The sequence below is a fragment of the Pteropus medius genome, unplaced genomic scaffold (genome assembly GCF_902729225.1).
Source record: "Pteropus medius unplaced genomic scaffold, Ma_sr-lr_union100, whole genome shotgun sequence".
Taxonomy (NCBI): Eukaryota; Metazoa; Chordata; class Mammalia; order Chiroptera; family Pteropodidae; genus Pteropus; species Pteropus medius.
In genome coordinates this window covers 925846-936908 of record NW_024346824.1, presented here as the reverse complement: position 1 = coordinate 936908, position 11063 = coordinate 925846, and positions in this window count along the sequence as shown.

Below are 11063 nucleotides of genomic sequence, written 5' to 3'. Positions count from 1 at the left end.
AGCTCGAAAGGAGGTTCCCACGCGCCATTCATTCGTTTGCTCCCTCACTCAGGGGAAAGATTAGAGGAGATTCGATGCTGCAGAAAAGGCATGAGGTAAATACAAGCAACCTAAAAGTTTAAGATCTCCGGGCCTCAGTTCCTCAATGTTCTTTCATTCATTGATTGCATTCATTCACTTAGAACACCAACTCTGAACTTGGAGCCAGGGCTGGGGTGATCAACTGTCCTGGTTTGTTCAGGACTGAGGAGTTTCCAGGATGCCGAATTTGGGGTGTTAAAACTGAGACAGTCCTGGGCAAACCAGGACAGTTGGTCACCCTGCCTGTGCTGGGTGCTGGGGATTTGAGCCACATCAGGGCCTGGCCTGGTCCCTCGGAGAACTGGTAAGCCTCCTCCTACCCATAGGGAGGGATCCCCGCTGTGAACTGTTGGCACTGGAACAGGATGAAGGCAAGGCATCCTGGTGATGCACCTGCCCTGGTGATGCGCTTGCCCTGGTGATGCGCTTGCCCTGGTGATGCGCTTGCCCTGGTGATGTGCTATGCTCAGCTTTTTCCCAGTCCCCTGGCTCCAGGCCCAGGTATATATGTCAAAGCAAGCCTACCCATTGCCTGGCTGGGAAAGCCAAGACTGAAAGACTGGCAGTGGCTTTCCCACAGCCCATGAGTCAGTGCACAGGGGCAGGTGTGGTCAATACCACCTCTACCCACCCCCTTGCTCTATAACCTTGAGCAAGCCACCTTACCTCTCAGAGCTGCCTCCAATCCTTCCCCGGGGTAGATGGGGGTGGGTGTGATGATGACTGGGTGATCTCCAAGCCTAGTGGGGTAGTGCCTGCCATTACAGAGAGGCCTTCCCAGGAACCCTCCACTTCACCAGAAACTCCCAATACATCAGGGCTCCTCAAAAGTGGGGGTGCCTGCCAAGAACTTGGTCACTGTTAGGTTCTTGGCAGTAGCCAGGTGAGGTCATGCCAAGAAGAACCTAGAAAGATCAGCCTTTGGAATCAGACAGAATGGGTCTTAACCCCCAGAGGTTATTGGACCTGTCTGAGTCTCATTTTCCTTATCTGTAGCATGGAGGCAATACCGCCTCCCACTATTGCAGTGGTGAATGAGATTCTGAATTCGAGGACAAGCAGGTGCTCAGGACATACCAGTTCCCTTCCTGCCCCTTTACTAGTCCCTGTGTTCCCCAGCCCAGCTGGCCTGACCTCACCCTCTGCTTCCCTCTCTCCCCTCCATTCATTGGGTACCCACTACATGCTGGTCTTCTTAGGACCTCAGGGAGGGCAGACACAAAAAAATGGAATTTCCCTTCTTTTATGGGAAGCCATGGTGACACCTGAGACCCCAGAGTTGGAGAAGGAGAAAGAGTAGCAGCTGTCGCCCTTGGGAAAATAGGAGGCCAGCTTCCTTACACCTTCTCTCTCTCAAACTGTCACCCTCCACCTGGACACTCTTTCCCTTCCCTCCATCATCACCCCACCAGCACCGAGTTCCGCTGCTCCTCTGTCCCTGTACAGCAGGGAAGGCTGCCCGGCCTGCCCAGGCAGAGTTAACTGCTCCTTCCCGCAGGAAGTCTGGCCTGTCTTTATCTGCAACCAAGCCTTGGGTCTAGCTCATTGTAGGCAGCAATAACTATGGAAATAAAAGAAGAGAATCAGAAAAGGATGGGTCGGCCTAAGTCTGTGTTCAGGTTTAGGGAGTCATCAAAGGGCTCCCTGCCCACTTTGTGCCCGGGCTGTGATGTTGCCTCCAGAAAGGGAGAAGATGACAGAATGGAGAATGTCTACTGGGGTTGGTTACATTCTACCTCATTCCAGTGTCTTCCTGCTTCACCTCTTGGCCTTCTCTTACACCTTGACAGTGGCCGATGGCCATGAGCAACCCATCTCCAATGGCAGGGGTCATGGGACAGATACCCAGGTGCAAACATTAGCTTTGCTAGAAGCAGTGCGTCTCCTTGAGGAAAGTCATTTCCTTGTGTGTGAGGGGCTTAACCAGATGACCTTGAAGTCCTTCCAAGTCCTTGCAATCTTAGGATACAGAAATTATGAGACTTTTAGAGGTCTTCATATTCAGAACCCACAGTATAAAGCTGCTCTGTCTGATTTGGTAGGCACTAGCCACATGTGGCTACTGAGCACTTGATATGTGGCCACTCCAAATAGAGCTGTAACTGTAAAATACACACCAAATTTCAAAGATTTAATACAAAAATTAGAAATAACTCATTAATTTTTATATTATGTGTTGCAATGATACAATTTTAGATACAGTGAGTTAAATAAAATTTATTAAAATTAATTTCACTGATTTCTTTTTACTTAAAAAAAACATAGCTACTAGAACATTTACAATTTCATATGTAAATCACATTCTATTTCTATTATACAACACTGTGATCACCCAGCTAAGCCAAAATGTCTTTCCTGGGTATCAGTCAGCTCTGGGCGTGTTGGGGTCTTATTCTCTTCCCAGGAGGGAAGGACCAGACCCTGATAAGAAAGTGCTGCCTCCTCCGACAAAATGAAGGCACCCCAAGTCTTCTCTTCCCTCTTCAGCAGCTGGCTTCTGAAGGAGTGAAAAGCTTAGCCCATCCTCCAATGCTGTGCTTCCTATACAAGGAAGACACAGTGAAGACGTGACTGGGAAATTCCTTTCCAGGCTGGCTTCCAGCCCAGCAAGAGCCGGGCTGGCCCACTTAGAGGAAACCCCTGTCTGCCCCTTTCTGCCTGACCCAACCCTGCCCAGTAAGTCTGAGCAAGGCTCAGGGGGTACCCCCATTCCCTAGTCTCCACCAGGACAGCACCAAACTGGACATTCAAGGGGGCACATGACTCTCCTCCAAGGGAATTTACATACCAGCCAAAGAAGCAGGTCACACCCACAGGGTAACTGGAGATGATCACACAGCAGCCTCCATCTGCTGGGAAACAGCAGATCTTTAGTGAGATATGGGCAGATACAGGCCCTGTTTCTCCATGCCCCACTCCCACCAATATTCTTCACATTTTGAGAAGGAAATAAAGAATAGGGCGCACTGGTTAATAGCATTCCTTCAGGCATAAGTTTAAACCCCAATTTGCCCTGCTGCTTTCTGTGTGACTTTGAGCATTAACCTCCCTGGGCCTCAGTCTCCTGGTCTTTAAAACGGGAACAGAGTATATGTCTTGCATGGTTATTGTAAGAATTCAATAAGCTAATGCATGCACATTGCCTGACAGAGGAAGGGCTCACCAAACGTCAGCTACTGTTACTATTATTAATAACAGAATCATTCCTTATGCATACACTTCTATTTTGTGACTAAAATCAGCCAAAACAAGACTGCCACAGACGGCTACTCCAGGACTCTAAGCACCAGTCATTGGAATGCAATTTGACTGGGGTTTTGCAAGGTTGTCTGGTCTAGTGATTCATAAAGACCAGCCACATCACTTTGTGATCGTTTGAATGGGTCCCCCCTGGTGGGCATTGGCTGGTCAGATCATCGGCAGCATAGACTGGAGTGGGCAGCAGGAAGCAAAAAGGCCCCTGCCCCGTAGGCAGCCCCTTCCTGTGCCTCCCCTCCCCCCTGACAGCTAGGCCAGGAAGGGTGGGGTGAATTTGAAGGGAAAAGTGTCCGGAGAGCCCCAGCAGCTTTTTTTTCTTAATATCCCTAAGTTCACCTGCAAAATGAAATAGCAGGAAGGGTATTGCTTCCATTTCCCTAAATATTCCCACTTAAAAAATGGATTTTCAACAACAAATGAAATTTTTTTAAGTCCTAGAATTTATCTGTGGTCCCAGCAATTCCAGATCCTCAAATGGACAAACTCATATCACGAAAATAGTCATATTACCATATAATCATGAAAGACAAATGTTATGCCCTAATTTTTCTGCCTTCGAATTGGTTTTTAGTATCTCCTTTTTTGTCATGTTAATATACCTTTGTCAATTGCTCTCCCTTGAGAGAAAATAATAGTTTATTCTTCTCATATACAGTCTGCTTGGATTTTTTGATATTAAAATGTCCTCCTTTTATGAAGTGGTGAAGTGGCTGGTGGCTGCTTTAGGCTGGTTTGGCTGGCTGGTTAGGTTGTTTTATGTGTCCTGACTTGGCAAAATAAAAAACTAGCCACCTGACTTCAGTTTGGAAGGGGATGGTTTACTGATCCAAAGATCTGGGGATCACTGCCCCAGTCTGACCTCCTTCCCACTGAGCTCCTCCCACTTGTTCTGCCCGGGCTGTACCCTCAGAGACAGAGATAGCAGGAATCTTCCAGACCACACCTCCGAGCCCTGTGAGGGGGCTCCTCCAACTCTTGGCAACAAGGCATTCACATTTCCGGAGGCTCCTATACCATCCTCACACACCTCTGACTCTGGAGAAATTCCTTCCACTGAACTGAAGTCCACTTTCAGCTGTCTACCCACTCCCCTCTGGTCCTACATTCCTTTTCAGAGGTCACCCAGGACCTTCTTCTCTCACCGCCAGGACTGCCATTTAGAGATCTGAAGGCAGTGTGATTTAAGGGCCTTTAGAGTCTTCCCATCTCTGGGCTAAGCATTCCACTTCCTTCCTTAGAGGATCTCCACCACGCTCACCCCTCTGTCCCCCACCACTACCGGGAGCTCATTAGGAGGGGTGCAGCTGTGTGGGAGCTCTGGAGTCAGTCTTGGTAGGAGTCCCGGCCACACTTTTCTGGCTGTGTGACCTTGGACAAGTTGCTTCAGCTCTCTGTGCCTCAGTTTTCAATTTCCTCACCTCGAAGTGGAGATAATAACAACACTGATAGGATTGTTGTATTATGAGGGTGACATCAGCTAACACACATTAAGCCTTAGAACTGCGCTTGGCATAGCGTTGTGCTCAGCATGTGTCATCTAGGATGTGTTTTGTGATTCTGCCCTCCCCATCCCGTAACCAGTTGGCTGGGGGAGGGGTGGGAGGTGTGCCTGACCCAGGTTAGGCTAACAAATCTTTTTCCAGAGGTTTTTAGATCTGGGATCCAGAGAAAGGAGTCCGTTTTTCTCCATTAGCTGAAGGTGCAAGGTATAAAACTCAACCACGTTTTCTACACCATGAAGAAATTCAGTGTGCTGTGAAAGAGAAAAAAAACATTGCTCAGAAAAAAAGCAAAGATGAGAGAGATGGAGAGAGAGAGATCTTGTTCCAGTTGCTTCGAAAGGCCAGCTCCATTCCTCCTCTTCCTTCACCGTTTGTCTCAGTAAGCTTTTGCTGTGTGACGACTACCTCAAAACTTAAAGCTTAAAGCAGCACTCATTTATTAGCTCCTGATTCTGTATACTACAATTTGGCTAGGATCTGCTGGTATTCCCTGGGCCCATTCATGCAGCTGTAGTCAGCTGGTACCTTGACCAAGGCTGCTTGGTTCGGGATGGCCTGAAAGTGACCTTGCATTTACTGAACGTCTGCCATGTGCCAGGCACTGTGGGAAATACCTGAGCAGAGAAAATTAATATTTCCTACTTTGTGTTAGGCCAACGATAGAAGTTTTAGGTGTATTATCTCACTTAATCCTCCTGATTATGTGGTCAGATAGTTGTTATTTTTATCACCCCCGTTATACAGATGAGAAAACTGAGGCTCAGAGAGGAGGAATAACTCGCCTAAGATTTCAAGACCCGGAGGGGCAGATCTGGAATTCAAGCCAAGGACTCCTGAGTGTCTGCAGAGCCTACACTCTTCACTGCACCATCCTGACCCTTCCCGCATCACAGAGGAAAACCTGGCTCTACCCTCATGCTGCCTTAAGTGTTGTCAAGAGGACTGAACGAACACAACACTCAACAGTGTAAGATTCAACGCCATTCATTCAGCAAATGTGCCCCCATACCTATTTTGTGCTAGGTACTGTGTTAGGTACTAGGGATACGGAAATGACTCAGACACAGGATGCAGCAGCAGTAGTGGCATGGAGGGGGAAGTGATTAATCATGCTTGGTTTGGGCTCAGTGTTGACTTGTTTATAGGCCTGATTCTTAAGGGATGGGTTATGCTGGGGAGGAAATGGAGTTCAGGCCAAACTCCCCTTCCCGCAGAAGCACAGGGTCTCAGAGTTTCAGTTAACACAGCAATCAGAGGTCATGGTCACCCACAGGGGGAAGATCAACGGCTCTGGGGCCACCTTTGAGCATGGCTATAAAGCTAAGTACAGGCCACTTTTTCACAGAATACCTGTAAATGCCACGTCAGAAGTAGCAGCTTTCGGGATAAGGTGACACCCTTGCCATCTTCTGAGGCAGCTCAGGAATTCCTGAACCCAAGAAAGCAATTTCTGCTAGCCCACATTTGCGATGCTCAGAGATGCAGCATCCACATGCCCAGAGCGCTGTCCCCAGTGGGCAGGCACGAGCGCTAGGAAGTCAGGGTAAGCAGTGTAAGGAACCTGACCTTGGAATGAGCGAGACCCCACTGTGAGTTCCAGCTGCATCGGTTTCTGGCTGTGTTTCCAAAAGCTGGTGATTTACCCTTCCTGATCATCATTCTCATTCTCTGTAAAATGGGGACAAAATGTCCCATCTCAGCCGATGCTTTTTGTGTCTCTCGAGCGAGCTTAAGCAAAATCAGGATTGTCAAGAGGAGACCAGGGCACCTCATGAAACTCCAGGGCAGAGGGCCACATGAGCTTGCCACTATGCCTGGAAGGCCATCAGAAATTCAGGCAGGTCTCTCTCTTCATTTCTTTTCCCTCCATGCTTGCTTCATTTTTCGCTCTCTGCAGACAGGCTTCTTCCATTTATCTGGTGCCTCTGCAAAAGCTGGCTGCCCCATAGCTCACATATAGGTTTGCATGTGACAGTCCCAGAACCAATCAGTCTGGCTATCTTTCAGTCTCAATTCCGAACTCTGAGGAGAAAGAATCTGGTTCAGCTTGGGCCTAAGGTCCACCATTTTGGTCTATGGCACAGAGGGTCACACAGCACAACTGCTGACCCCCATGGGTAAGGTAAAGAAGGGGGTACTCCTCAGAGGAATGTCACCATGAGCTAGGCAGAGCCCCTAAAAGTTATTGTGAGAATTAAATAAGACAATGAACATCAACCTCCTGGCACCTAACAGGCATGCTCTCCAAGGGAGGACCTTAGGTCAGATTCCCTAGAAGCAGAGTTTTCAGGAGAAGAGAAGTGAGGACGAGAAGGGGGAGAGGTAGAAGGGTGTAGCCCCAGCCTGGCCCACGGGGAGCTCTGGAGCATCGGTTGCCCCACAGAGTTAGTCTCACATTGAGGCAAGGGGACTAGTCTATTGTACCCTCACCAGTCTGTCCCCAGGACGGGCAGGGGCTGGGATGGGGGGAAGGGAGGCTTCCATCTGGCTGAGGGCAAGTCTCAAGGAAAGGGGGCAGCTATGATTGCTAGCAGCCAACATTCCAGCCACTGAGAGGCCAGCGTGCCACCCAGGAAAGGGGATTCGGGCAGGGCATCAACAGCATCCATTGTAGGAAGACTCTGCAAACATACATGGGCACTAGCTGACTCTCGTCTTTACTTCTCCCTTTTATGTGTTTAGAATAAGATTTAATTATGTATCGAATATGTGTATTTTATATAACACACGATTTTTCATATACCATATATTACTATACATAGTACATACAAACATATCTATTATTATAAAGATATAAATGTAATAAGTTCTATAGGGGATTCTTAAGGACTACATGTGATTTTTGCTTTACATGCTGATTTTAAAATGCAATGCTCCCATCCCTATTAAATATGACTCTACTATAAGCAGCTGAGCCCCTTCATCCCTCTGTAATCTCCCTCTTCCCAGTGTCACAGGGTTCTTGCCTTGATGGGGACATCAACTGGGGCCTCCTGGCTCCAGTGGCTTTCCATCCCACTTGAAACACATCCAACCCCTTGACTTAGCCCCTCGGCACCCACATGACCTGACCCTTGCCTACCTGTCTGACTGTTGACCTTCAGCCCACTACCCTCTAGTCTTAGCACCTTTGTTCAGTCCCCCAAGCCTACCAGCTCTTTCCCACTTGAGCCTTTGATGTGCTGCTTCTCACCCAGAACACCTTCCCTCTGTACTTTACAGAATTGGCTCTTCATCTCCATCAGGTTCAAACTAACGTCACCTGTCCGGGAGGCTGGCCCTGACCCCTCTTGCGAAAATAACTTCCAATCATCCTGCTTGTTTCCTTCCTAGCCTTGACAATTTGTAATCGTTTTGTTTATTTACTTGGTTCCTGCCACTGCTGTCACTAAATTGTAAGTTCCAGGATGTCAGGAAATGCCTGGCACCCAGTAGGAGCTCAGTAAATATTTGTTGAATGAATGAATGAATGAATGGGTCTATTGCCATGCCCCAGCAATTTACCCCAAATTCAATCTGTCCTTTCCGCTGGCAGGAGAGAAAGTTCCAATAGGTGGATTATCACTTTCCTGCTCAGAGACCTTCCGTGGCCCTTCCCTGCCCACAGGATCATGACAATCCCTTGCTTGAGCAGGCAAGTGTAGGATGTGAAGTTAAATGACCCAGGTTCAAATCCCACACTTGCCACTTGCTAACTACGCAACATTAGCCAAATGATCCACTTCTCTCTATCTCAATTCCTTTCTATAAAATGGATGAAACACCTCCTGCCTTTTTCCTTCTTGGATTGTTGTAAAAAGATGTAGAAACTCTGTGCAGATGGTTTTCAGTGTTATGAGTGCTGACAGTCAAGGGCCTTCACCCCTTGGGCCTGATCTCTCTCTGTCTCCACAAACAAATGACCATTATTCCAGGTAGCCCCACCCAGCTACCTGGTACTTCCTGAACTTCACCCTGTGTATTCATCCCTCGGTGCTCTCATTTCAGAGTTGTGCTCTTTATTGAGAAAGCCCATTTCCCTGCCTTCTTCTGTCTGATCATGCCCATCTGAGAAGTCTCACTCCTCTGTGACGTCTTCCCCTACCTCCAGGCTCACTGTGTCTTTGATGTCTGTGTTACTCCTGGGAACATCCCCCTCCCTGCATTCAGAGCTCCCTTCTCTGGTCCAGACTGCTAATTCCAACATCTCACTGCACTGTGTAGTACAAACCAGGTCCTGTGTGGGCAATGGGGCTTCAAAGTGGAAGGAGACCCTATCTCTACCCACAAGAGGACCACCATCAAGTGGGATCAGAGGGACCAAAAAACACTTGATAACTGATTTGCAGGCAGGCTAGGAGAGAATAATGGTTAAGTGCACTTGCACGAAAGTCATACACACCTGGCTTTGAATCTCAGGATGGGTAGAACAGAAACCGAAAACTGCAGTGGCTTAACTAAATAGGGCATATATTTTTCAAATAGTAAGAAGAGCAAAGGAGGTCTTTCCGGACTGCTACAGAGGCTTCATGGTACATGGAAGGTCCAGGCTCTTCCCAGATCCCACTCTGCCATCCTTAGATTGTGCCATCAGTTTTCTTCTCTGTACCAGCTTCCTCATCTATAAAATGGGAATAACTATCTTCCTTATATCTTTCTATAAAATAAATGTTAAACAAGTTGATATACATAAAGAGCTTAAAACAGTACCGGCACAAATTAAGTGCTCTATAAATGTTGGCTATCATCATCATCATCATCATCATCATCATCATCATCATCATTTTTCTCATGCTGAAAAAAATGACTGCTGTCCCTCTAGGCATCATATCCTCATCCCTGGCAGGAAAGGAAGAAAAGCAAAGCACAAAAAGTGAGTGCTAGCTGAATTCATCTGTTGTTTTTTTATTATTATTATTTTAATTGAGGTGAAATGCATATAACATAAAATTAACCATTTTAAAATTAACAATTCAGTGGCATTTAATACATTCAATGTCGTGTCACCATCAACTATCTAGTTGCAAATCATTTTTATCACCCCAAAAGAAACCCCATGCCCATCAACCAGTTGCTCCCATTACATCCTCCACCACACCCCAGCCCCTGGAAACCACCAATCTTTGATTTGTCTCTGTGGATTTACCTAATCTCCATAATTCCATCTATTTTTAAAGAGCTTTCTAGGAAGCCCCACCCAACCTCTTCTGTTCACATCTCATTGGCCAGGAATGTGTCTGATTTTTGTCTGGGCACATTGCTGCCCTCGACAAAATTAGCATTCTGTCACTCTATATTCTAATACTTGTTGAGCTCCTACAACCATATTTTATTGATTCTCAGACCCATGAATTCTTTTTCACATTTTAACTTTTCCAAAGTAAGAATCATCTTATATTGATAATCTCATTTTTAGTTAAATATGCTGTCAGGCACTGTTCTAGGTGATGGACATAAATCAAGTTCCCTGCCCTCGTGGAGCTGATATTCTAGTGGTGGGGAGATAAACAATAAAACATAATAAATAAGTGACTTATTTAATGTATTAGAAGATGATAAATGCTTAGAAAAAACAAAAAGTAGAGCAAAGTCAGGCCCATTTAGGAAATGGAACAGGGACCAGTTGCTGTATTAATGTATTAGTTATCACCCAAAACTTTAGCAGCTCAAAACAACCAACATTTATTATCTCAGTTCTGTGGGTCAGGAATCTGGCTCAAGGTTTCTCACAAGGTTGCAAACAAGATGCCAGCTGGGGCTGCCTGCTGTTATCTGAAAGCTTGACTAGGGCTGGAGAATCCACTTCTGAGACGGCTCACGTATACGGCTGTTGGCAAAAGTCTTAGTTCTTCACTGGTTGTTAGCAGGAAGCCTTGATTCCTTGCCATATGGACATCTTTAGGGCTCCTTGAGTGTCTTCACAACATATCAACTAACTTCACCAGAGCAAGGGATTCAAGAGAGAGAAAGGAGAAACCCGCACCATGTTTCATGACCTAGTCTTGGAAACAACACTGTCATTTCCACTGCACTCTATTTGTTAGAAGTGAGTCACTACGTCTGGCCCACATTTAAGGAGAGGAGAGTTTAAGAAGGTATATCAAAGAACGTGTGGAAAGTTTTGGAAACCATTACAATGAAATAGGAGAGTCAGGATAAAAGAAAGGTCATATTTGGGCAAAGACTTGAAGGAGACGAGGGAATCGGACAAGCAGATATGGCGATGAGGAAGGAGAGTGTTCT